Below are 27854 nucleotides of genomic sequence, written 5' to 3' on the forward strand. Positions count from 1 at the left end.
ATAAAGAAATTCACATCACTGAAAACTACGATCCAACATATGTTCTTTTCTGAAGAACAAAAGATGAATAAAGAAAATTATAATGAATTTGCGTTTTTCAAGAAAAGCTATAATTCGAGAAAAATGACATTTTCTTCCTTTTGATATAATAAAATAACTTAAAAAACAAAAATATGCATTTTATTGATTTTTTCTTCTCACCAGAAGTGAAAATGAAAAGAAATTTCATGGTGAAGTGACACAAAGCATTCTTTGAGCGGCAGAACACTTTGATGTTAGCTGAAGTTTTTCCTCTTTATGGTTGATTAACATAACTTGGGTAAGATTGCCATAATATTAACGAAATAGCTATAAATGGAATGAAATTTCATAAATAACATTACACGATATTCAAATATAAAGAAATATTTATTTGTCATGGAAAATAATAATAATATCAATTATGTCAAGTATGTTAATCAAGTTGCTCTTTTTACCAAGATATAAAAATAATAAGAAGTAATTCGATGAAGTTTGTAAGTAAGAAATAAATTATTTGAAGAGAAAAAAATATTAAATATGAACGAAGTAAAAGAAATATGTTCTGTAATTCATATGTGACTTCTTTATATTCATTGTTTTTTAACATAGAACAATTTATTGTGCTCTATATGTTGAAAACTATGGGAAATTGAATATTTTAAGTTGTTATCAATTTAATCATGATTTTAAAACTTTTATAGATCGTAAGGTTTCTCTTAATTTAAAATTACAATAAATTACCGTTTTGTTTATAATCTGGAAATTAATTTGTATATTTGATGTTAGATGGCGACGGATTTTCCGTCTTTCATATTGTTAAGGTAAGTTTTCAATTACGACATTTAAATGAACATATATTATTTCACTATTTTTCGGAACAAACACATATTATTGCCAAACCCAATGCTAACAAATATTTTAACCTGCGCAAGTAACGAAATAGATGAACATCTTTGCACACACGGTGATAAAGGAGAAAGAGCGAAAAGTCGAATATACTAGTAGTGAAGAGTTCTTTAACATTCTGGTTATGCGTTATATTTGTTCTTCATTTACAGTAGACTAGGTGTTCAAGTAAGTAGGTGTGTGTTACATTTAGTAATGGTCTATTACATTATCAACCTCGTCCATGGGTAGGGAGCATGACTCGCGATCTCAAGGCGACGGCTTCAAATTTCAGTTCTACCAAATATTCTAGCCTTTAGCCATGGGTTATTTCTCAGTTTTGTACCATGTTACGCAACGGCTATATGAGCTAGCTGTTTTAATTTAGCAGAGTGTGAATGGAGGGAAGGCATAAATAATGAACGCCAGCTATTGTTCTACTCTTTTACCAACGATTTGTGGAATTGATCATCACGTAATAATGATCCCACAACTGACAAGCAGAGCATATTTGTTGGAACGTGAACAAGAACCCGCGACATGCTAATTGCGAATTGAGCGACCTTACTACCTGGTAATGACGGGCTTTTCGGCCATGGTTCTTTATACTTAAACGTTTCGTGAATAGAGTCGACTCTTTGAGAAACAAAAGACCCCAGTAATCGCATGTCTGTGTTATTGTCCCTTGTTTCGGCTAATAGAGCTGGAACACCAAAAAGAATACGCGACGTCGATGGGGCTTAAGTACGGACTCAGAGTACGGCATCCTGGTGAGCTAGATAGCTTGGAACAACAACCCGAAATCACTTAGTATAGGTAAGAGCTTAATTTCTCAATTGAAATCAAGAGTAGCTTTTAAACATGCACTGGCGATAAACCTAAGTTAAAGATAAAAAAAAATGTATATCATTGGCTCAAGGTGTAACAAACGATATATTGTAGAGAATAAATGACAGCATCAGATACTGGAAAACAAGGAACATTTTTTATTCCCCTAGTATCTGTGGTGCTTATAGGAAACAACTGTGCAAAGATGACAGTTTCAAGTAAATAAAAATAGGAAATTTATGTTGGTACAAGAAAAGCGTGTTGCTTGCTAAAACATAGCTTAGAGCAATTTGTCTATTTAAGACTTGTGTTGTCCTTGATAATAGTTTCTCTGCTATTCTCTCAATCCTTTGTTTTTTCTATGTTAACCACTTGAAAAGTAGGAACGTTAGGAACTATTCTGTAAAGGTTTACCATAAAATCCTAAAAAAATTAAGACAAGATTATTTGAAGCTATATAATGTACTATCAGTGCTGTGTCTAGAATGGTCAATAATAAATACGTTTTTTATCGTTCTTAGTATCACACATAATGCTGAACCACAGAAAAAGATGTGGACAATCCTGTAAAAGTAAATTTAAGATAACTTCGATGTTAAAATATATTATCTTATTAAAGGAGAAAAAAGGATTCAGAAAGAACAACATTGATTAAAATTTCTCTTATTTAAGATTATCATATTCATTTTTTTAAATATTACATAATTAGGTAATATTGAAGTAGTGGTCTTTGTTTCTTTTTCCTCAACAAGAAATGATGAGTTAACCATGTACAACTTGATAATGATATATTGGGTGTTTTTTAACAATTAAATTTTCAAAATGTTTTGTTTATTTTATTTTTAAACTATTAATTTATGTTATAATGAAAAGGACAAGCACTAACAGGCCTTATTCTCAGTTAGTGGGCATTTGGTAATAATTTGAGTTACACAACTAAGTTGAAACCTTAACCGAACCTTTATTATGTAGCTATGTTTATTTTAAGTTTATTAATATTATCAATACATCCATGTGTTATGTCTCATAAAATCAATTTTTATATCGTTTTATTTTGAGACTTGATATCACTGTTGATAATCGTTCGAAATAAAGAAGCTGATAATTTCTTGAATTTTATAATGGGATAAAGTAAATGGGAACATTTCCTCAAAGAGATACAGATAATAATCAAATGTATTATTGTTGTAGCGATATGTGTTAGGCTCAGTTTTTTAAACCAGTAAAACAAAGAAATCAGTCGAGTACTAGAGGATTGGCGCAGATAGCCAAGCGCTGTGCCATAAATCACTAAATCATTCAATCAACTACTAGAGGATTAGAATTAAAAGTTAACTATGGTTTTTAAACATCTAAAATAACAGGTAAATATACTAGCTTAAAAATATTTGCAAAATGGAGTTTGGTACTTTCTACTCATAAATAAATTACACTTATGTATAAAAAAAACAGCAACTCTTTACGCTATTATAATCTACACTAAGTGGTGTTGTAAGGATTTCATTAGTTTCTTATTTTTGACAAAGATGTAATTTACAGGTTGTGAGAACGTTCCTCTTATCAATTTTTACTTGTGGAGCATCTAATCTTCAGATTAATATACTCGCGATTGTATACTGTGCGTTTTCACTATCGCATGTGGGATAAACTCGAACATAGAAAGAGTTTTTCTTTCTTAACCATTTACCATTTTAATTTTCTTCAAACTGGAGTATTCTGGTAAGGCAGTGGTTATCATAACAAGCGGGATAGACATTCTTTTTACAATACCCCTTCTTATTATGTAATTAAATAATTTTACGGATATAGGAAATTTTGGACAACAGATAATAATAATATAACTTTTTGATTATAATAAACATAAGTACTTATCTTTGGATTGGTAACATACATTAAAAAAAAAAGATCAGTTACAAGAAATTAATTAATAATCGTAGCTATTAATTTCTATAACGATTTATTTCGCTCGAAAAGGAGGTATTTAAGAGATCACTGTGACTAGTTTATCACTATTTGTTCTTAATCGTTTCTTTTCTTTCGAAACATGTTACTCTAATAGTCTTTAAAACCAAGGTTGTTAAAATTTAAATAATGTAAATAAAAACAAAGAATCTCACCTTATTTTTATCTAAAAAAACAGGTAAGTTAATAATAAGTTGTACAAAGAATTTTTTTCTCACGAAATGAAGTGAAGCGAACAACATTGTATAGCTGATTTAAATTCGTGGTATTGTAATAAAGTTTTTTATATTTATCCTTTTTAAGGTAAAGATCATTTCCAAATATGGTGGATCTAATAACCACACCAACTAGTACTATCATTCAGAAGAATATAAAATACGTCAGTGAACTGATTAAAATTACTTCTGAAATTTAGTGCATTGAATTCAAACGATGTCGGAACCTAAACGAGCACTTAAATACACCAGGACATTTTGTGGTCATGATGTATCTATCGTCTATGAAAATTGAAAAAAATGTTAGATCTTCCATTTCAAAAAGTCAAGAATAAATTTCTCTTTATTTCAAATTTTCTCTAACAATTTGACCTAAAGAGCTTTTAGCTTCATTGTTTTCTGAATGCATTGTTAATTCTACACTAATAAATTCAAATTCAAATGAGATAACTGAAAACACTATTTTCTACAACGACCCAAAGTTTCTTTGTATATCTCCTTGTTGAGGTTAAGTCATGAACACTCGCAGTTCTGCAGAATGAGCTGTTTACAACTCTGTCCGCTGGCTTATCATTTCATATTGGATCTTTGTAAGCTAATTGATAACTCACATGGAGTCATAAAAGTAAACCATTTGGAAATTGATTTAATAATTAATTACAAATAATAAAAAATTAAAATATATTACTTAATCTAAATTTAGCCAGATGGATTTTGGTAATTGTTCTTCACATTTTGTATTTCGCTTAGTTTTAATTTAGGTAAAGATTTGACTTCCATTTATGGAGTTCTAACCTCAATATATAGATAAAAATAGAGACATAATTTTATTTTATGTCGAAAGGATAACGATAAATATTTTGGTGTGATAAAGTTAACTGACTTCCTAGAGTAAGGATGATTTTAGGACGATATATTTACCTAGAGAAAATGCATATCACTCTGGTTAACTCGTAATCTGAGGATTTCTGGTTTGAATCCCGTCACTGTAAACATTCTTCTCTTGTCAGTCTTGAAGACGTTATAATGTGATGGTTAATTTCGATATACGATAGTAATAGAGAAGCACAACATTTGGCTGTGAGTGATGATGACCTATTGTCTTTCCACTGCTCTTGTACTGCATAAATTTGGGATGGCTATCACAGATAGTCCTGGTGTAGATTTGCGCAAAAATTTAAAACAAACAATCCTAAAAACAACTTGTGCTCGTTTTTAATTGAATTTAATTATCTATAATTCTTCGAGTGTTATTTTGGAAGTTTCAACAAATGGCTGCAAACACTTGGCTTTAAGGACGCTAGACTCAGTAGCAGGATTAAACAAACCTATTATGTGGTCTGTAATTTCTGTAATCTTTCTAGGATGAACATCAGTTGTTTTCATGTCAATTCTTATTGATTTGAAGCATTATGACGTCCTTGTGGTATCTCCAAAAGAATGAGACCTCTTGCCAATAAGTAAATTATTACTTTAAGTTGAATTTATTAACTTTAGAGTGAACACCACCAGTCAGTACAAGTGTACTTACGAATCTGCACTAATTAATTTAATTATTCTTAAGCAGTGAAAGAGGCTATCTAATCATACTTAATAATTAGTATTAGTAACTAAATTTATTCATATCCAAAAGTTGCATAAATAATGCTTTCTCTTTTGTTCTAACATATGTAAAATTTAGTGCATTTCTAGGGAATCATCTTTTTCTTACGTTTTGACCTTCTTACGACTTTGTCTGCTTGATGGTTCACCATTTATAAAACTATATCTTTTCGCAGATTGACTTGCTCAATTAAATGCAATAAAATGGTTTCCTGACAAACAAACGAAAACAACATTATACTATATTTCTTTTTGTCAAATACTTATTTTACATGCTGTGCTGTTCTAGACACTCTTTAATGTACCGGCTTCTTACCAAGTAAATAAATATCTTTACAGATAAAAAATACTAAACAATGGTTGATAATAACATTCGGATCTGATTCAATGTAAACGTAAGTTCTCATTATATGAATCGTCAGCGTAACTTATAGTTCAATAAATGATCAGTTTGTACTCTTCTCCCGTAAATTAAAAAAATGACGTATTCACAGCAAAGACAAAATAATACGATCACTTCAACCATCTCATCTCTATTAGTTCTTCAAAATTTCTCTTCTTCTGGACCGTTCTTGTCACGTAATGATCTCAATATGTTATTCAGGTATTTTATATTTCATAGTTATATTTTTACTTTGCTACTTAAAATAAGATAAAATTTCATTTCACCGAGAGAAAACCTTTAATTGTAAACAAATAACCTGTTACTCTATCAATCTGTAAAGCAAAGGTTGAAATAAATAATAGAAAAATGCTCCATTTCGTTTTTTCTAAAAAAACGTAAGTTAATAATAATTTACACAAACAACTTTTTCAAATCTCTAGGAATGAAATGTATCAAAGTATATGGTATGGTTTATTTAAATGCATGGTATAATGGTCAAATTTTTATGTTTGTTGTTTTAAACATAAAAGTAATTTTCAAAGATGCTTGAACTAATAACCACACCAACTAGAAATATCATTCACGACAATATAAAAAAAATAAAACTTCAGTGACGTAATTAAATTTGGTTATGGTATAATCTGTATTGTACTCAAATGATTTCGAAACATCATCGAATATTTAAATGCACTAGGTCATGACCAGTTATGTTATATCTGCTGGGTGTCCATCTTCAAAATAACCCTAGAATTTGTCGTTGCAAAATGCTGCATATGAATTTCTTTGTATATAACATTTTCTTTAACAATTTCACCTAATGAATTTTTAGGTTAATTCTTGTGTGAATTGATTATTAATTCTGTATCAATAAAATTCAAACTGCAATGAGATAACTAAAAATTAGTTTACACAATGGCATAGAATTTAATAAAATTTAGATTTGGAGATGTTACGGTATGAGCATTGAAACTCATTGAATATTTAAGAGAAAGTCACCTAATGAGTTATTTACAATCTGTCCATTGATTGGAATTGAATTTTGGCGTTTAATAACTTACCGCTATTCCACCTTAACACATAAAATAAACCTCTTAATAACTGATTTAATAAACAGTTACAAATATCAAAAAAGTTAAAATTTATAACTTCGATTAATGTTTACGAGGCACATTTTGGCAAGTATTCCTCACATTTTGAAATTAGCTTGGTTTTACTCCAAGTAAGTATTTTAATTCCGTGAGTAGAGTTCTAAACTGAATATATAGAGCAAAAATAAATTTATTTATCTTAGAAGTATATCCACTAATGACTTAGTGCGATAATGTTAACTTGCAGTTGATGAATTCCAACTTAAAGGAGGATATTGTGCTGATATATTCATATTAAAGAAATCATATCATTCAAAAAATACGAATCATCAAATGTTCGTTCTTCAAAAAACAAAAGATGAACAAAGAAAATAAAAATCAAATTTTGTATCTCATTAAAAATTAAATTTTGCGTCAATAAAAAATAAGACGTATTCTATCTTCTTATATAATGGAATAATTTCAAAAACAAAAATATTTATTTTATTTATTTTTTATCACCAGAAGTGAAAACCAAAAGAGAATTCGTGGCAAAGAAATCTAAGGCATTTGTTAATCGGTCGAACTCTCTGGTGTTAACTGCAGTTTATTCTCTTTACGGGTTATTAACACACCTTGAGTTAACATATCAATCAAACAGTAATCAAATAACTAGAAATGGAATCAGACTTCATATATTAAATATGAATTTTTCAAGCATATACAAATACTCATTTGTCATAAATAATAATAATAATAATAACAATTATGTGAAATATGTTTTTCAGGTTGCCCTTTTCGCCACGACATAAAAATAACAAGTACTTCGATGAAGTTTATAACTAGAAAATAAATTATTTTAACAAAAGAAATATTGAATAGAAATAAAGAAAAAGAAATATTTTTCTTTCTTTATATGTGTTCCTTTTATTTTTATTGCTGTTTGATATAAAAAAAAATAATTTATTATTAACTATATGTTGAAAACTATTAGAAAATGAATATTTTAAATTGTTATAATTTAATCACGATTTTAAAACTTTTATGGTTCGTAATATATCTCACATCTCAAAAATCATAACAGATGAGTATTTTTTTTGTTTTCAAATTTGTTCATATCTTGATGTAAGATGTCGATATTTTTCCACCTATGATATTCTTTAAAAATAATTTCAAACATGGCTTCTAAAATAATAAGTTAAAATTCAGTAGTTTTAATCAAACGCAAATTTATGCTTGAATGGATCTTAATAACTATTTTACAACAGTACAAATAAAAAGTTAAATAATAATATAAAATGTAATACTTCGTTTAAACTTCCCTTAAACATTTTGATACTCTTTGTTCACATTTTTAGCTAAGTTAATTTTAACCTAAATAGAGATTTAAGTTCCATGTAAAGAGTCCTGCCAACAGAAGATATCTCAATAAATAATGACAGGCCATTTTTTCAGCTCAATACCACTGCAATAAATCCATTGGCCTGAAAATTTATCTTCGATAACTTTGCACTGGAAGGAGGATTTGCGCAGATATATTTGTACAAAGAAAATTTATATTGCTCGAAAACATGAACCGATGAAAATTCTTATTTTAAGAACAAAAAACAATAACATTTTCAGTGTCGTTTTTAATAAAGATTGATTTTTGCGTGTAATTTATAACTCAGCTTGTTTCAGTATGTCATTATATTATTCACACATCTGAATTAAGTAAAATAACTATGTTCTGAAGTAAACACGGAATTAAACTTTGAGAACAAAATATGCGTACTTTCTGGACCGGCATATATTTATTTTTTATGAAAAATAATGATAATAAATGAGAGAAATTATTTAAATACATTTTTAAGGCTCTTCATTTTACCCCGATTTTACAATTATGAAGAATATTTCGGTGATGTTTGTTAGTTTAAAATTTATTTTAAAAGAAAATTATTAAACATAAATGAAGTACAATGTAATACTTTTCTCTATTTCATATTTGCTCCTTTTATATTGTTTTTAAAACATAAAAATACATAGAATTATTTTCTAAATATTTAAATCTCTAAGAAATTCAATATTCTTATTTGTTACGAATTTATTCACGATTTTAAAACTTTTAGAGCTCGTCATATCTCTCACTATTTAAAATGACAACATATTATGGTCTTTTTTTAACCTTGAAATTAGTTGAAATAAATACATGTTAATTCGAAAAGCAAAACAAACAAATACTTTATAACACAAGTAATGGAACACATTGACTTTTCAGCGTTGGGTGTGATTTTCAAAATTTCATTATCTATCTGCCAGAAATTTTCAATTAGAGGTCAGTCTGTCAAATTATTTAGCAGCTTGTACTGACAAATCAGAAAGAGAGAAAAGTCGAATATACCAGTGAGAAGAATTATTTCATGTCTTGGGTTTGTGTTATATTAGTCGTTTCGTTACTGTACACGAGATGTTCAAGTAAGTAGTTGTATGTTATATTTAGAAATGGTCTATTACTATATCGAAAAAAGCTGAAGAGTTCACGACGAGTTGTGATTACAAGTTCCTTTACCTCTAGGCTTTCTCTGCTGGATTATGGACGGCTAGAGCAAATAACATTCTAATAGGTTTGATTTTAAAAAAAACAACGAAGGAGTATTTTATCTGCATGAAGGTTATATGTTTGCAATCCAACTGCTTTATTATCACTTTTTTAAAATTCCATCTCTCATATACCTATCGACTACTGCAGCAACAGAATTAAAAGTTATCCCCTGTATGGGTTGTTACTGAGCCAGTTCTAAACAATTCAAACTATCTTACAAATGCACATATTTAACTTAGACTTGCGAATTGGAATTTGGTATTTTTTAACAGAATACAACTTTATAAGTACACGACATGAACGGAAATGGCTGAAACATAGTCATTTGTGACATAGAGCTGCTGATTAGCGGAAGGACAAGTCGGTAAAGTTTGTCCCCTACAGGCACAATACATTTATCTAAATAATAGAATAACCATCACGCTTATAACTTTGCTATCTTTGAAAGTGCTGGAAATTTTCACCGGCTAAGTGATTTTATTGAGATCTTGAAATATTATCTGCTATTATCTTTTTATACTGACGTTTTTTTAGCATCTATGAAAAATGTATTTCCTTCGTTATATTTACATATATATAATAAACTGTTTATAACTTTATTTTGAAAATATAGAATTCATTACCTTCTCTAATATGAGTTGTAATTAATCATATATGCAAATTTCATTTACTTATCTTTATCCTAGTGTTTTACTTAATGACCAAGTTAAAAGTAAGGCGAGGATCATCTTCACAGCGAGTTTTATCTGTTTCAAAAGTATTCACCCTAGGTTTCTATCGAGTATAAAGTGGGGAGATAAGAGGCATTTTTACACAATCTGGCTGACGTGATTTCATCACTGATCATTGATTTATTACTGTAGCGTTTAACTGAGGCATCTCGAATTGCCGTTTCAAACGATAACATTAAACATGTGATTAAATTATAAATTAGTGAAAGAATACTAACTAATTTGTCACAGTGGATTTCCTGTTTGTTCTAGATTATCTCCAAATGTTACATGAGCTGTTACCACTAATCTGTCTATGTCTTACATCGTTATCTATCCCTACTTGTCACTAAAATGACATGAGTATGTGTAAAAATTACCTAAAAAATATTTTCTTATCGCAGTGTGTACCAAAACTATAGTTACCATGTTTATTGCTTAAAACTACTCAATTTACCCATCGCAATTAATTACGAACGAATCATACTCAGTGATACCTTGTACTTAATAAAAGTACACTGATATTTCTGCCCTGATTAATTAAACTGTATTTCCTAATATGTTTTAGTTAAATAACCTGTTCTTTTTACACTAATAATTACATTGACATTATAATTACATTGTAATAATAATTACAATTGACAGAGAATCATTAAGACGGTGTTGAGTTTTTATCAAATATACAGAGTTTATTTAAACTAGTTTGGATCTATACTGTGTATTGTTTGCTTTTAAATCAAAGCTACAGTGGATATTTTCATTGTTTTTTCGCATCAGGATTTTAATGTATATCAGTACTTTTATTATGAAATAAAACTGGAAATCCTACACGTATCACAGCGAAATGTCTGTAAACATAAAGAGTAGAAACCCTTGGTAGGCAGAGTACAAGAAGAACATAGTTTAGATTTCTGCTAAACTTGAACCAAACATACAGAAACGGAAAAAAAGCAATAGCTATAGATACGGAGGGAAATGCGAGAAGAAAAGAAGCAATTTGACAACTTTGTGTATCTTAAACTGACGAGGATTCGTTACCCCCTTAAAACATTGTGTTTTTATTTGTTCATAATCGAATACACTTTGTTGATATTATAATAATAGTAGGAATTTATAAGTAATTAACTCAAAAATTACTGTATGTGGTCATGTTGTCATGTTCTGTTTGCCTTCTGTGCATCTTGAGAATAACATTGGACTTTGCTTTGCGAAAACTTACATAATAAGACTATCATGTTTAAAATACAACGATGCAACGAAGAAGAAATAGGAGAAGCTAAATCTAAATAAGATAAAATTCTAAATATCATATAATCGTGTCAAAAATAATTGAAGTCACCGTATTTCAACAAACGGTTCTTTTAAAATGTTAAACCATTCATCATTTTTTCAACGTAAGCACAATATTTTCCAGGATAAACATTTTATTATATTTCGATGGTACGTTAAAAATGAATGTATCATTATTACGTTGATTCTATTTGAAAGTGGAAATTACAATGATATAACTTCGTTATTGTACTACACTCATATTTTCTTCTTTAAGAAATATTCTTATTGCATAGATAAAAGTAATCTATATGAGATTTCATTTGATGAGTTTTTATATATAAGGTACGTAATTCAATGATGGAAAATTGTATCATAATTTTGTCTGAGATAATCTGTTAGTCATATGACTCAAAATATTATCATTACTGTCTGCATAATATACTGTCTTGTCCACCAGTTGATCCTGGTATATTGGTGTTTGATGATATTCACTATGAAATGTAATTTTTTCACGACACGTAAGTTTCCTTTTTCCTATCATAAGACCACAACAGCTCTTTCTTATTCTATTCGCAGAAATATTTTCTGCATTGTACTTCGTAATGTGATTGGACAAAAGTGAAACATTCACGTAGCGTTCTGAGTGTCACATTTTCCATTGACACTGCAAACTTTAACTATATAATTGTGTTTTTCATCAGTGAAGTCGTTATTTTACAAGCTCTCTCTTTTTGTACGCTTATCATCTACACTGTAAAGAGACTGAAACGAGACTGCTGATCAAATTGTTTGGACGGAAAATAACCTTCAATATTGGGTATTTAAAATCCATTATTTGTAATTCATCAACACTAGAAAAATTCTGTCGATGTGATATTTCTCTAAATTCTCTAAATTCTTGTCAAAATGAAACTTCTATTAACATATTTTGTCATTTACCTATTGCATCAAGATATTCCGTTTTCATTTATCGTGGGAAAGCTGTTATGTGTTGCAATAATTTTTGCGATGTTTACTCTGATGAGAAGCGATGATCTTAAAGCAATTGGTTTTCGAAGAGGTGTATATGAAGGTTGATAATCAGGTTGCTTTTACTATTGGTATTTTTGAAACCAAACCATTAAATCTAAAGCATGTGTATGCAGTTTAAGATAATTCACAAGCTGTCGTCTGTAATTGAACGTATTATTGGTGAAACTCAAAATATTTATCCTAAAACTTTATTATTTTAAAGCTTTACAGTACCCTTTATATCGTAAAAGAATATTTTATGTCATATTTTGGTCTTTTTGTTTATTTACATAAACTAAAGAACTTTAGCAATCGGTATTATATTGTTTTATTTGCTTTTAATTAACATGTTATTAAATGAACAGATACGTTAGGTAAAAATAAATCAAACACATTAACTTTTAATCTGCACTTTGTTAAAAGATTTATCATTCCGAAACCTAAAATGATATGTAACAAAAATACCTGAGGAAGTCGAGAACAAATGAGATACACTAGGCTAAAAATCACAACAAACAACTCGCATAGTGAGAACAACAATAACAAAAGAGAAATAAACTGGTAAATAAAAATATTATTTAAGTATTGGACTCCGTTAAATAAAAATTATATTTAAATATTGGAGTCCGTTAAAAGACATCGAGAAATCGCGAAGAACAAATTCATATAACCATATTTAAATTTATTAAAGAGTAATATTTGTTATTTATCCAGAAATTACAAAAATATATACATACGTATATACACTTTTCCTTCACAGTATAAGACATAAGGTATGAACAAAAAGCTTTTTCACAATGTTGCGTTTAAAAATGATAATCCAATACTCCCTGATGGTTTGTTGTTCCTGTAATTCACATGGCTCTCAACGTAGCTGGAGACAATGCACGAAAGTGTGTTTTTTGAGGCTATTTTTCATTCTAGTGCGATATTAAATGAGATAAAAACCATTCTAGAAAAAGCTGTATAAGGACTGAAAGTTGGTATAATGACAAATGATGTCCCAAACATTCTTTTAAACTGATATGGATTTATTTTTTCAGGAACTTTGTTTTCAACCGTGTGTCTAGCTTTATAGAATTTTACAGTTTTGCTGGAACATCCAGTATAATATATCACACCAGTGCTCATGTTACAAACGTCATAACATTGTTTTATTACAATCTGGTTTATTGCACTTGATAAACCAAAATATAAACTATTATTCATCGAAAACAGATCCCTGTAAAGTTTTTATGCATAATGTTATTGTTTTATACATTATTTATGTGAAATAAAGGCAGTCAGTAAATATTGTATGACTGGGGCCTGTCGACGGACATACGAAGACAATAGCAATTAAATTGACATTCGTATATAAAAGTGTAATGGTCATAACCAGAAACTCAGTAGAACTTGAAATGTGTAATTTAGTTTAGAAGATAAGCAGAAATAGCTGTTCAAGTGAAGAGAATAAGAAAAATATCAAACTCGTTTACGAAAATTGAGGTTAAACTTTCAGTTGGTAACAAAAATAATGTGTTTGTTTCAATAACGAATTTGTTTGTTCAAAGCTTAATAAAAAGGCGTACAGCGAGGAGCCGTTAATAATTTCGAACTCATAAATATAAACAATGTATCTGGCATACAACTAATACTTGATCTACTCTTATGTCACTGAATAGTAGTTTCATTGTCAATTTTATAACACGAACAGACTCTCACCGAAATAGAAGCAAAGGATGGATGCATGCCTTCACACTCCAAGCACTTAACCACTAAGTCACCTTTGTCCCTATAAAATCTAACCACGACTATCTGATAAACTGACTAAAATTTCACAATTGCTGTAATAATAATATTTTTTCATGTAAAAGTTCAACACTTCAATAAATAACAATATTGTTATCATTAAACAGAACTGGAAATACAACCAGAGGCCTAGTGGAATCTCAGTGGACTTGCAGACCAGAAACAATGTTTCGGTTCCAGTGTTGTGCACAATACCGATAACCCATTGTGTAACTTTGTGGTAAAAAATCAAAAGAAACAAACACAAAGAGAAAAACGATAGCTTTCAACAGCCAATGAAACACAAGGTAAAAGCAACAATTTGAAAACTTTATATTTCTTAAACTCACCGGAAATCTTTACTTCTGCAAAACATTTTTTCTCAGTTGTTCATGATAGAATACACTTTGCTGTTTTTATAATAATAGTAGATATTTATAAAGCGTTGAGGCAAAAAATGACTGTATGATTATTGTTTTGGAACAATGTTTAAATTTCAATGTCTTAATTTGAAACAAACAACAATTAAAATGATTTAAACTGTCTTTGAATTTCTTTCTTTCGTACAACCGTACATTATGAATTGCAAACTTTTGTCCCAATTCATGTGTCTCATTTAATGGACTTTTAACAATTACTTTTCATAGTAATACTGAAGTACTGATATAAAACTGTTTATAAGAGATTTTTTTGTATACGTACAAATAAACGACTTGTGTACATTTCAGAGAACGAAACATTAAGCTATATCTGTTGAAAACAGCAGCTTGTTCAGGTCAAAATTTACGAACTTTTATGAATTTATCCCTATTAGACTAAGGTCTCTAAACTTTAACGTTTTTCTAGTGAAATATTACCGTTTCATCTTTCATATACATTAAAAACACTGTGTTATTCAGTGTTCTACAATAACAGAAGTATTACATTGTTACATCTTTAGATCTTTGCATGTTTCCACGAACAGAATGAATAATTATAATAATGTAACCGTCTCATTTCATAGAACAATAGATCGAACAATTTTTCTCAGAAAATGATAGCTAATTAATGTTAAAAATATCGGAGTAACAAATATAATCTGAATAGCAATGTACATCCTGCTACATCCTGATTGTAGCAATCCTGTCAATCGGAAGTTTTCCGTAATAGCTGATTAAACTCATGTGGTAGATTAAAAGAATAAACTTATATATCAGTTGGATCAACGACTATTAGTATAATATATTTTTGTATTTATTTTTGTTAGCACGTGTACTACAACAATTGAAATAATTTCAAACGTTAACTCACATCACAACAGCTGATCTCATCACAGTCTGGTAACTAATACGATATACAGTGACGAATGTCGTCCAATTCTGGTAGGTAATACGCTACAATATTAATATCATCATTTCTATTATATGAAGACGAGAAGCCACTATAAGAGATTAAAGATTGTATTGAGGTTGAGTTAGTGAAGAAAACCTTTTTATTTTGTTACACTTGTAAGGCTATACGAGGACTATCTCCACGAGCTGTCCCTCATTTGGCAGTGTAGGAGTAGAGGAAAATCAGCTAATCACTACCACCCACCGTCAACTCTTGGACCACTCTTTTACCAACGAATACTAGGGTTGATCTCACATGACACCCCTTTGCCTGAGAAAGTGAATATTTGGATGTGACGGAGATACAAACCCGCGACCATCAGATACCAGTAGAGCTTCCCTATGCCACTCCCACCACTTTGTCGTAAGTGTCGAAAGTAACCTTTCTTGAGAACTGTTTTTACTTTAAAATATTAAAATAAAAGCATAATGATAGATTGAAGTGAAAGTAATAACAAATATAAAAAATAATCGCTGACGAAAATTAAAGTAAAATTGTGACTTCATAACCAACACAACATGTTTCTAGAACAGAACCATGGATTCTGTAATATATGCCCTTTGTCATACAAATGTTTAGTCCTTCAATATACATCAGTACTGTTATTATGAAATAGAACGGGAACTCCAACCTGTATCACAGTAGAATTTCTGTAAGCATAAAGAGTAGAAACCCTTAGTTTAGTTTAGATTTCTGCTAATCTTCCAAACAAACAAACAGAAATGGAAAAAAGCTGAAGCTATCAATCAGGAGCGAAAGGGGAGAAGAGAAGAAGCAATTTGAGAACTTTGTGTATCTTAAACTGACTAGGATTCTTTACCCTCTTAAAACATTGTGTTTTTATTTGTTCATAATCGAATACACTTTGTTGATATTATAATAATAGTAGGAATTTATAAATGGTGAACTCAAAAATTACTGTACGACTGTTTCATTAATAACATATTTTCATTTTCAGGGTCTTATTTTGAAACAAAATAAATTTGTGCAAACTCTTTCAAATTCTTTCTTTCGTAGATACGTATGTTATCAATTGCAAAGTAACTTGCGGATTATTTTTACGCCTTACGTGAATCTTTCAAGAAACGCCTGTCATCGTAATGCTGATGCTCAAGTGTAAAATTTTTAATAACATGGTTTTGTTATTAATTTTCATTAAGATACACATATGTTGTTATGTTAAACATGTAAGGCTACACGACGAATACATGTGCTTGTTGTCCTTCTAAATCAGAAGTATAACACTAGAAAGAAAGCAACCAGTCATCGCCACCTCTTACGCTACCATTTTGGCGATCATTAAAAAGTTTGGCTTTCACATTATAACACCCCGCAGCTAAAAAGGCGACCATATCGTTTGTGAAGGAGATACGAACTCGCGACCTGAAAACCAAAAGTCGAGCGCCCCTAACCTTCTGACCAGGCAGGGCCCATTCATGGTCATAAGTCTTAAGTATCTTCTCTTAGCAAGTATGTTTAGTCTAAAACATTTTTATAAGTTATTGTTTGTATTGTTATTACATATAATATTTTACTAGAAATAATCACACCATTAAAGTTAATTTCTAATAGATAGCCATTCAAAACTGATATAAAATTATTTCACTTACTCTTTCCATACGTTCTAGGGCGCTTGTCTCAGTTCTGAAACATACGCTCTGATAAATATTACCGTTCATTCCAACAGGTTAATCGATATGACCCTCTAAGGTATAAAAAATATTTTCACTAATAGTTATAAGTAATTTTAAATCACGGTAAAACTTTGATTTGATTTGAAGAGCTCAAATTTTTCATAAATTTCAGACACGCAAGCTCTCATAATTTGATACATTAAAAAGTGGTTTTAGTCATTCAAAAAAAAAATTTGAGTACTCGAATTTTTTAGCACTACATGTAAAATTACATCAAGAAAAAATATAATCAAATTCTGACATACAGTCATGGAGACAGTCATATTCCTATTAAAAACTGTGTTCTTTTATTAAAGAAATGGATGTTACACGTATAACATTTGTTTTCGGTTTATTTCTAAATTTGAGTAAACATAAAATGTAAAAATGCTTTTATGTAAGTTTGTTTTTGATGTCACTCAAGACACAACGCAACATTTAATAAGACTCAATCACAACTTCTGCCTTTTAAATACTTTTGAATATCAGAACAGTACGTATTACCATCGTGTTTATTATTTCGTTCACATTAACAGATTGACAATAATATAGACTTTCACGCCATTGCTTCATTATAATAGAAAATTCTAAGAACCTCTAAATATTTCATGAGTAATCTTGCATTAAGTTTAAGTAATATAGAATAATTCCAAAAATAATTTATTAGCTAACCCACGCTAGTACAGCGGTATGTGTGCGGATTTACAACGCTACAATCAGGGATTCGATTCCCATCGGTGGGCTCAGCAGATAACTCCATGTGGCTTTGTCCTAATAAAACACACACTTCATTAGTTCGTGAAAAGAAGCCTACCTATGATTATTTTCATTTGATATGTTTAAGAAAGTTCGATGAAGATACATTTATTTTCTCTTAATTAGTTGTTAAATCAAATGTAAATTGTTTACTACAAAGTCGAAGAAAATATTTAGTTTCTTAAATTTATGGTCTACTTAGTACTTCTTTCTCCGCATTAGGTAAGTGAAATAAAAGTTATTTCACTTATAAAGCTAATACCCTGAAAGGGAAATTCAAATAATAATAATTTGGGAACTAACTTATGTAATTTATTTTATTTCTAAGATTTGATAAACTGTTCTCAAATTTCGGAAATATGTCAAAAGATGTATTAAATATCTGCATTTTCTATATAACAATAAAGGATATTCCTTTGAAAACCAAAACATTAAGAACGATATATAGTACTCGAATAACAATATAAAAGGTTACCTTTAATGGTGTCTAAGTTTGACATTTAATATTATGAAACCTCGTTGAAATAATCTTACATGTATACCATCTTTATTCTTGCAAAGCGCAATTAAGTCTCTTCTTTACATTAAACATATCAATAAAGTAGGGAAGACAAACTCTTGGACTTAGTAGATATTTTCATGTTGTTAAATGATAAAATAAAAGAAAAATTACAATTTATATTTTATATCTTTGAATTTCCTCAAATTAAATTGATTTTTTTTATAAAATCAACACTTCTTACGTTACATAACAAACCCAGCATTCTCCAATTTTATTAAACTTTCTACATATTACACTTTCAATTTTCTTCTATTTTCTCAGCGCAATCTTTTCCAAAAATTTAACTCCAATAGTTTAACGGTAATTTAGGTTTTGATGCTTATGAGTATAAAACTAGGGTTTTGAAACAAGCAGTAACCAGATCACAGAAAGCAGTCTGTCTTGGTTTGTGCTTAGCAACAAAAAGAAAATAAAAAATATCATATTAAGTTGTGAAAACCACAAAAATTTATTTATTTATCAAAATATCTTAATGGTTAACTGATTTTTCTAATACTATCACATACCTTAACCTTTAGGATGGAATAAATGACTTTCAAAACACAGTTAATGCAGAAAGGAATGTTTATTTTCAAACACATGAAATCTTGTTTTAATTCGTTAATATTGTATTCTTTCATCAACATCTTAGAGTGGTTACATTATATTTCTTTAGCCTTTGGAAAAGGTACATATAATAACACACCCACACATTTAAGTGATACAACTGAATATTTTCAGACTTAAAACGATCAGAAACCAGTTTTAGATACCTGTGGTTGTTACAATCCTATTTGTAATTTTGTGCTTAATTTCAAATAATATAAACTTCATATTTTAATGTGGATTTTAAAAAAATAATATTTTGTTTCAAAAATTCATTATGTTTAAAATAGAGAAGAGGTTTAAAATACATATACATTTCTAATTATTCAAATTTTTTGTAACAATTTGGACAAAGGGACTCTTACCATAATTCTTTTGTGAATTAATTGTTAATTCTAAATCAATATGAAATGATATAGCTAAAAACATTAATCTATACAACGGCCCAATGTTTCATTGTATCGCTGCGAGGTTTGCTCTCTCTCGGTGTTTGGGTATGATATGTTCGTACCCTAGAGGATCAGGTTTTCTTTTACCTCTTCGCTGCTAGGTGATGTTTCGTCATGTTTGTTTTTAAATTTCGCGTAAAGCTACAAGAGGTCTATCTGCACTAGCCATCTCTAATTTAGCAGTGAAAGACTGGAGAGAGAGCAGTTATTTATCACCACATACCGCCAACTCTTGGTCATTTTTTTTACAAACGAATAGTGGGATTTATCGACACAATAAACGCTCCCACTTCTCAAAGGTCGAGCATAATTGGTGTGACGGGGATTCGACCCAACGACCCTCGGTACACGAGTAGTACACCTTAACCAACTTGGGCATGCTAGGCCGTTTCGTCATGAAGACAGTCAATTCTACACAATGAGTTATTAACACTCTGTCCGCATGATTGCAAATTGAATATTGGGCCCTTATAACCTCATCGCTAACTCCGATGGGGGTGTAAAAATAAGCCACTTGTAAACTGGTTTAATAATTAATTACAAATAACAAATAAGTTAAAGTATATTACTACGTTAAAAATTTACCGAAGGCATATTGATAATTGATATTCACCATTTGAAATTAGCTTAGTTTCAGTCCAAGTAAAGATTTGACTTCCAATTATAGCGACGCATTTTCCGTCTATCATTCTGTTGATGTAAGATTTCAATTACGACATTTAAATGAATATATTTTATTTTGCTATTTTTTGGAACAAACCCACCCTATTGCTCTAATAAATCTTAAGAAATATTTTTCAGCTGTACAAGCAACGAAATAGATGGATATTTTTTAATCAGATTTGAATTTCACTATCTGTTTACTATAGTTGTTCTGGTAAAGGAGGATTTTCAACACTAAAATCATGGGTTTGATTCTCCTCGGTGGACTAAGCATATAGCCCGATGTGGCTTTGCTATATAAAAATAAAGCACACACACTGATAAAGGATAAAGAAAGATAGAAAAGTCGAATATATTAGTAGTGGTTATGTGTTATATTCGTTCTTCATATACTGTAGACTAGGTGTTCAATTAAGTATTTGTATGTCATATTTAGTAATGGCCTATTACATTTTCTACATGGCGAATGGTTAGGGTGCTTTTCTCACGATCTCACGGATACGGCTTCCAATTTCAGTTCTACCAAATATTATAGCCTTAAGCCATCGGTTATTTCTGAATTTTGAGCACAGTTACACAACGCCTGCATAGGCTGGCTACCTTAATTTAGGAATGTGAGAATAGAGGGAAGGCATTTAGTAGCACTGCATGACAAAGTTTTTGCTTCTTGAACACTGTTCGGTGTTCCTTATAGATTTTTGGCTGCTGATCACGAAAATCACAAATTTTCCCAGCACGTACCGTTTCATCAAAATCTTCAGTTTCACCAAGACATTGCTACAATGGAAAAACGATACCAGGGCAACTGGAATACGTCAATGCTTGCTGACTACTTTGGACACTGCAACGTGATGCACCGGACATTGAATACAAACGAAAATCAGGAGGAAAACACTTTTAATTATGTTGAACTTAACTGCGTATTAGAAACATAAACGCAATTAACTACGTTGTTGCTGGTAAACAGTTAAGTGTCTATTTCTTAGAGTTCCTACGTGATGAAGCAAAATCAAAACTATATTTGTGCATACCCACCATGTACCTGTTACAATCAGCAAAAAGTTTTCAGGAAGTAAAACATTTCAAAATAAATTATTGTTCAGTGCAATCAACGCCAACTCATGTTTTACTTTTTTACCAATGAATAGTAGAACTGATCGTGACGTAGTCACGCCCCCACAGCTGACAGGACGAGCATATTTCGTGGAACGTGAATTAGTAACAGCGACACGCAGATTGCGAGTACAGCGCCCACACCACATGGTCATGATGGTCTCCCGGTCCTGGTTCTTTGTACTTATACGATCCGTAAAGGGAATCTACGCTTTGATAAAGGAAAGACCCCTAGTATTCGCATGTCTCTGTTTCTGTCCATTGTTTTGGCTTATAGAGCTGGAGCACCAAAAATGAGATGTGACGTTGATGGAGCCTAATTATGGGTTTAGAGTTTTGCAACCTGGCGAGCTCGATAGTTCGGAACAATAACCCAAAATCACGTATAATAGATAGGAGGCTAAATTCAGAATTCAACTCGAGAGTAGCAAGCGAACATGAACCGAGGATAAAGTTGCAAATTGTATGTTATTGGCTCAAAGTGTAACAAACGTTATATTGAAGAGAATAAACGACAGCATCAGATACTGGAAGATAAGAAAGACTCTTTTTTCCCCTAGTATCTATGGTGCTTATAAAAACAACATACGTGTGAAGATGGCAGTTTCAAATAAATAAAAAAATAGGTAAAGTTTAAGCTGGTACATGAAAAGCGTGTTCCGCAGAAACACAGCTTTGTGTATTCTGTCAATTGAAGACTTGTGTTGTAGTTTATATTGGTTGCTCTGCTCTTCCTTCAGTCCTTTGTCTTTTCTATATTCAGCACTTTAAAAGTAGGGACGTTAAGAACTATTCTTTGAAAGTTCACCATAAAATACTAGAAAATTAAGACAAGATTATTTGAAGATATACAATGTGCTATTCGTGTTATTTCTACAATGGTTAACAATAAAGTCCAACGTAAAGAAACAATAATTCTAAATTAGAAAAGTCTTTAGAACAAACTGCTATGCAGTATGTACAGCCCTGTAAAAGTGAATTTAAGATAAGTCCAATGTTGAAGTGTGTTCACTTATAAGAGAAAAAAGAGTATTTAGAAATAGTAAAAATGATTAAAATTTCTCTTTTATTAAAAATTTGCATATTTATTTTTAAAAATATGACATAATTAGGTAATGTTCAAGTAATGGTCTTTGTTTCTCTTTCTTCTATACATGAAATGAAGAACTCACTATATACAACTTAAAAATGAAGTATTGGTTGTTCTTTAAAAATTAAATATGGAAAATATCTTTCTTATTTGATTTTTTAACTATTAATTTATGATATAATGAAACGGAAAAGCGCAAACAGGCCTTATTCTCAGCATTTAGTATTTATATGTGTTACACAACTAAATTGAAACCTCAAACAAATCTTCACTATGTAAGTAGGTCTATTTTAATTTTATTAATATTATCAATAGATCCATGTGTTATGTGTCATGTAATCAATTTTTCATGTCATTGTATTTTGAGACCTGATAGGATCGTCCATTATGATATGAGAATTCAAGAAGTTGATAATTTCTTGAATTTTGTAAAAGGATAAAGTAAATGGGAACATTTCCTGAAAAAGATATAGAAATTAATTAATTTTATGCTCGTTTTGGATATATGTGGAAGTCTTAGTTTTTAAACCATTTTTTAAAAGAGACATAAAAACAAATAAAATTAATGCTCGTTTTGCTTTTTGTATTTCACGCAAAGCTACTCGAAGGCTATCTGCAACAGCCGCCCATAATTTTGCAGTGTAAGACAAGAGGGAAGGCAGCTAGACATCACCACCCACCGCAAATCCTTGGGCTACTCTTTTACCAACGAACAGTGGGATTAACCGTCACATTATAACGCCCCAATGGTTGAGAGGGCGAGCATGTTTGGTGCAACGGGGATTCGAACCCGCGACCCTCAGATTACGAATCGAACGCCTTAACATACTTGGCCATGCCGGGCCTGCTTGTTTAGGAGATATGCGGAAGTTTCAGTTTTTAAACCATTTCCTCAAGAGATATAGAAATTAATAAAATTTATGCTCGTTTTTGAGATATGAAGTAGTCTTAACTTTTAAACCACCAAAACTCACACACTAGTTGAGAACTCTAGCAATATAATTAAAAGTTAACCATTGTAAACGGATGTTAGTAGGCCGATTTTAAACATTAAAAAATAATAAATATATATACTTACTGAAAAAATATTTGCTAAATGGAATTTGGTTGTTGGTATTTTCTACTCAGAAATAGCATATACTTCTGCGTATAAAGAATAGCAACAACAAAAGAGAGACTCTTCAATTGGTGACGTAGTTGTAATAATGCTTCCTGATTTTTATTTTCGAAAAAGCTACAATTTACAGGTTGTGAAAACGTACCTCTTATCCATTGCTGATTCGGTAGGGTTTAATATACAGATGAATATACTCGCGGTTCTGTAGCGTGCGTTTTCACTATCGCGTGTGGACGAAATGTTGATATAGAAACATTTTTTTTTCTTAAACACTACTTCTATTATATTTAAACTGGGTAATCCGACGGTCGCGGGTTCGCGCCCGCGTTGCGCTAAACCTGCTCGCCCTCCCAGCCGTGGGGGTGTATAATGTGACGGTCAATCCCACTATTCGTTGGTAAAAGAGTAGCCCAAAAGTTGGCGGTGGGTGGTGATGACTAGCAGCCTTTCCTCTAGTCTTACACAGCTAAATTAGGAACGGCTAGCACAGATAGCCCTCGAGTAGCTTTGTGCGAAATTCCCAAACAAACAAAATATTTAAACTGGAGTGTTCTGGGCAGGCAGTGGTTATCATAACAAGAAGGATATTCAATCTTTTTACAGTACAACTACTTTCCTTCTTATTTTGTAAATAAATAGTTTTCAGATGAAGAAAATGCTCATTAGCTTGAACAACAGCTTATAATAAAATAACATTCTGATTAACATAAATGTTAGTTCTCATCATTGTGTTTTCAGAGTATCTTATAAAGTAGAAAAGATCAGTTTAATATAATAATAAATAATCTGAGACATTAATTTCTATAATTACATATTTCGCTGGAAAGATATACTAAAATAATGGCTGTAACCAGCTGATAACTATTAGTTCTTTATCGTTCCTTTTCTTACGGACATTTCTCGTTTGATGATGTCAGAATGTTGCCAGATTTCTTTAGTTAATCTTCACATTTAAATTTTGTTATATTTCTAAACACGTAACATGTTACTCTAACAATCTATAAAACCAAAGCTATTAAAATTTAAATAAATAAGCAAAAACGAGTATAATTTCGTTTTGTTATGAAAAAATACCTAAGTTAATATTAAGTTATAAAAACAAATTTCTACCACCAAATGAAATGAAGCGAACAACCCGATAAGGCTGCTTCAAATGGTAGTATAATGATCATGTTTTTGGTGTTTGTCGTTTTTTCAAAGATGGTGGACTTAAAAACCATACCTAGTAATATCATCATCCAGAACAATATGAAAAACGTCAGTGAGCTAAGTAAAATTAGTTCTGAAATTTAGTGTATCGAGTTAAAACGATTTCAAAACCTCGCCGAATTTTTAAGTACACTAGGACATGAACGGTCACGTTCTATCGGCCGTCTATGAGACTTGAAAAACACTAGAGTTTGCATTGCAAAAAGTCGAGTATAAATTTCTTTTTATTTGAAATTTATTGAAGAATTTGACTTAATGTACTTTTAGCTTCATTTCATTGTGAATATATTGTTAATTTTCCATTAATAAATTCAAACAAGATAATTAAAAACACAATTTTCCACAACGACTCAAGGTTTCTTTCTGTCGTTGCTAATTGATGTTACTTCACGAACTCTGATAATTCCACACAATGAGCTATTTTCACTCTGTCCGCTTGCTTGCATTTGAATATTGGGACTTTATTTCGCTTTTCACGAACAAAACACGACCAAAGAAAGTCATAATCAAATTTGATATTTGAAGAAAAATTAAATTTTAAGTCCAATAAAATTATGACGTATTCTATCTCCTAATACAATAGAATAATTTCATAAACAAAAATATGCGTTTTATTTATTTTTTCTCACCAGACGTAAAAAAGAAAAAAAGAATTCATGGTGAAGAAAACTGATGTATTTTTTAAACGGCCGAACTCTCTGGTGATATATGTAATTTTATCTCTTTACGGTTTATTACCACTGCTTGGGTTAACGTATCATAATATTAATCAAATAACTAAAAACGGAATCAGACTTCATATAAAAAATACATATTCGTCAAGCATAGACAAATATTCATTTATCAAGAAAAATAACAATAATGACAAATATGTAAAATATATTTTGATATTGCTCTTTTTACAACGATACTAAAATAACAAGAAGTAATTCAATGAAGTTTGTAAGTAAAAAATAAACTATTGTTAAAAAATGAATAAGAACAAAGAAAAAAAAATATTTTATTTATTTCATACGTGTTCCTCTTATTTTTATTGGTTTCTAACACAGAAAAATAAATTTATTATTGGCTATATGTTGAAACCATAGGAAATTAAATATTTTAAATTCTTATAGATTTAAACATCATTTTAAAATTTTTCTGGTTTGTAATATTTCTCATTATTTTTAAAATGATAATAGATGACAACAGATTTTTTTGCCTTGAAGTTACTTCAAACAAACACATATTAATTCCATAACCAATACAATCTAACACTTTCCAACTGTACAAGTAAAAATAGTTGAGCTTTTTGAGCCGGGTGTTACTTTCAGTCTGTCATTATCTATCTTCTCGAAATGTTCAACTACAGGTGACTCTGTCAATTTATTTTGCAACTTGTACTGATAAACCAGAAAGATTGAAAAGTCTAACATAGTAGTAATGAAGAACTTTTTGGAATCATCGTTTTGTATTATATTAGTCCTTTCTTTACTGTAGATTAGATATTCAATTAAATATTTGTATGTCATTTTTAAAAATGATCTGTAACTGTATTAAAAGTAGCCCAAGAGTTTGCGAGGGGTTCTGATTACTAGTTTTCATCCCTCCAGTATTTCACTGGTAAATTATGATACGCTGGAGAAAATAGCCTTCTAATAAGTTTATCTAAAGATAGAATCCAATAAACGAGTACCATATTTACATGGAGGTTTTATGTTTTTAATCAAAATGCTATTTTATCGCTTTTTTAAACTACGAACATTCATACACCAAACGACTACTCTATCAGCAGAATTTATAGAGCTGATCACTTGTAGACCAGGAAAAACAACTCAAACTATAAAATAAATATACATACTTGACTTGGACTTTCAAATTGGAATTTGGTATTATAAATAAATCATCTGAACGGCAGGGTCTTATACGTAGCCGCAGGTAGCATGGAACTGCTGATCAGCAAGACGACAAGTCATTAAAATTTGTCCCCTGCAAGAAAAATATATTTAAATGAATAATAGAATTATCATCTTATAACGTCACCATATCCATAAGTGCAGGAACCTTTCACTGGCTAATTGGTTTTATAAAGAACTTGCAATGTTTTCTAACATCAAGGTTTTTGTTAATAGTGTTTATTTTTAACAATTATCAATTTTTTCTTATATTTAGATATATAGATATGAAAGTCTTTATAACTTCCTTTATTAAACAAGTTACAATTTCTTAGTTTGTTCAATTTTAATTTATCTACAATTATAAGTCTTTCAGTATATACTCGGAGAATAAAATTATTATGAAAGATAAAATGGCTCTGTAGCTATTAATTAATTACTTGTTGCCAATAAAGAAAACAATGTAATTAAAATGTGATTTCTCAGTATTTGAGATGATTAAAGATTAGATCAAAAAAACGTATATAAATAACAAAAAAAAATTGTGAATGAGGAAATTTTAATTTATTAAAAAGAGTAAAAAAATTACGCTGGAGGGTGGTGATGACTAGATGCCTTCCCTCTAGTCTTGCAATGCTGAATTAGGGACGGCTAGTACAGATAGCCCTTGTGTAGTTTGCGCAAAAATTCAAAACAAACAATCGTAAGGACGGCGTGTCCTTGTTTCTAATCGAGGTAATTACCCACAACGATATATTTGTTATTTTGGAAGTTCCAACAGATGGATGCCAACTTGAGGGAATAACAACGCTAGTCTCAACAGCAAGAATAAACAATCCAATTACATGGTCCGTAATCCCTGTACTTTATCCTACAACGAACATCAGATGTATTCATTCAAATTCTTATTGGTCTGCAGCATTGTGACTTCTTTGCTGTAGCCCAAAAAGAATGATACCTTTCGCCATTAAGTTAAACATACACCCTTTCAAATTGGCTTGCATGAATATTTCTTCAATTTTGATTAAACTTGCAAGTAAAGTTGAATTCACAACTGATGGAACAATAAATATGTAGTTTCTC

General features: G+C 30.3%; 2 long non-coding RNA genes across 3 annotated transcripts; one reads left to right on the forward strand and one right to left on the reverse strand.

The window, feature by feature from the left end:
• The first annotated feature begins 1175 nt into the window (after positions 1 to 1175).
• Positions 1176 to 16432, forward strand: LOC143258039 (uncharacterized). Of its 2 annotated transcripts, XR_013032107.1 has the most exons (3): positions 1184 to 1722; positions 14438 to 14617; positions 15802 to 16432. It is a non-coding gene; the product is annotated as an uncharacterized LOC143258039 (long non-coding RNA). The 2 variants fall into 2 exon arrangements; XR_013032106.1 differs by lacking the exon at positions 15802 to 16432 and having other exon boundaries at positions 1176 to 1722; positions 14438 to 14854.
• A 1269-nt stretch (positions 16433 to 17701) lies between these two features.
• Positions 17702 to 27448, reverse strand: LOC143258040 (uncharacterized). The gene is made up of 3 exons (XR_013032108.1): positions 27361 to 27448; positions 26738 to 26865; positions 17702 to 18124 (listed from the first exon to the last, which is right to left on the reverse strand). It is a non-coding gene; the product is annotated as an uncharacterized LOC143258040 (long non-coding RNA).
• Positions 27449 to 27854: the final 406 nt, after the last annotated feature.

This window comes from Tachypleus tridentatus, chromosome 7, assembly GCF_004210375.1.
Source record: "Tachypleus tridentatus isolate NWPU-2018 chromosome 7, ASM421037v1, whole genome shotgun sequence".
Lineage (NCBI taxonomy): Eukaryota > Metazoa > Arthropoda > Merostomata > Xiphosura > Limulidae > Tachypleus > Tachypleus tridentatus.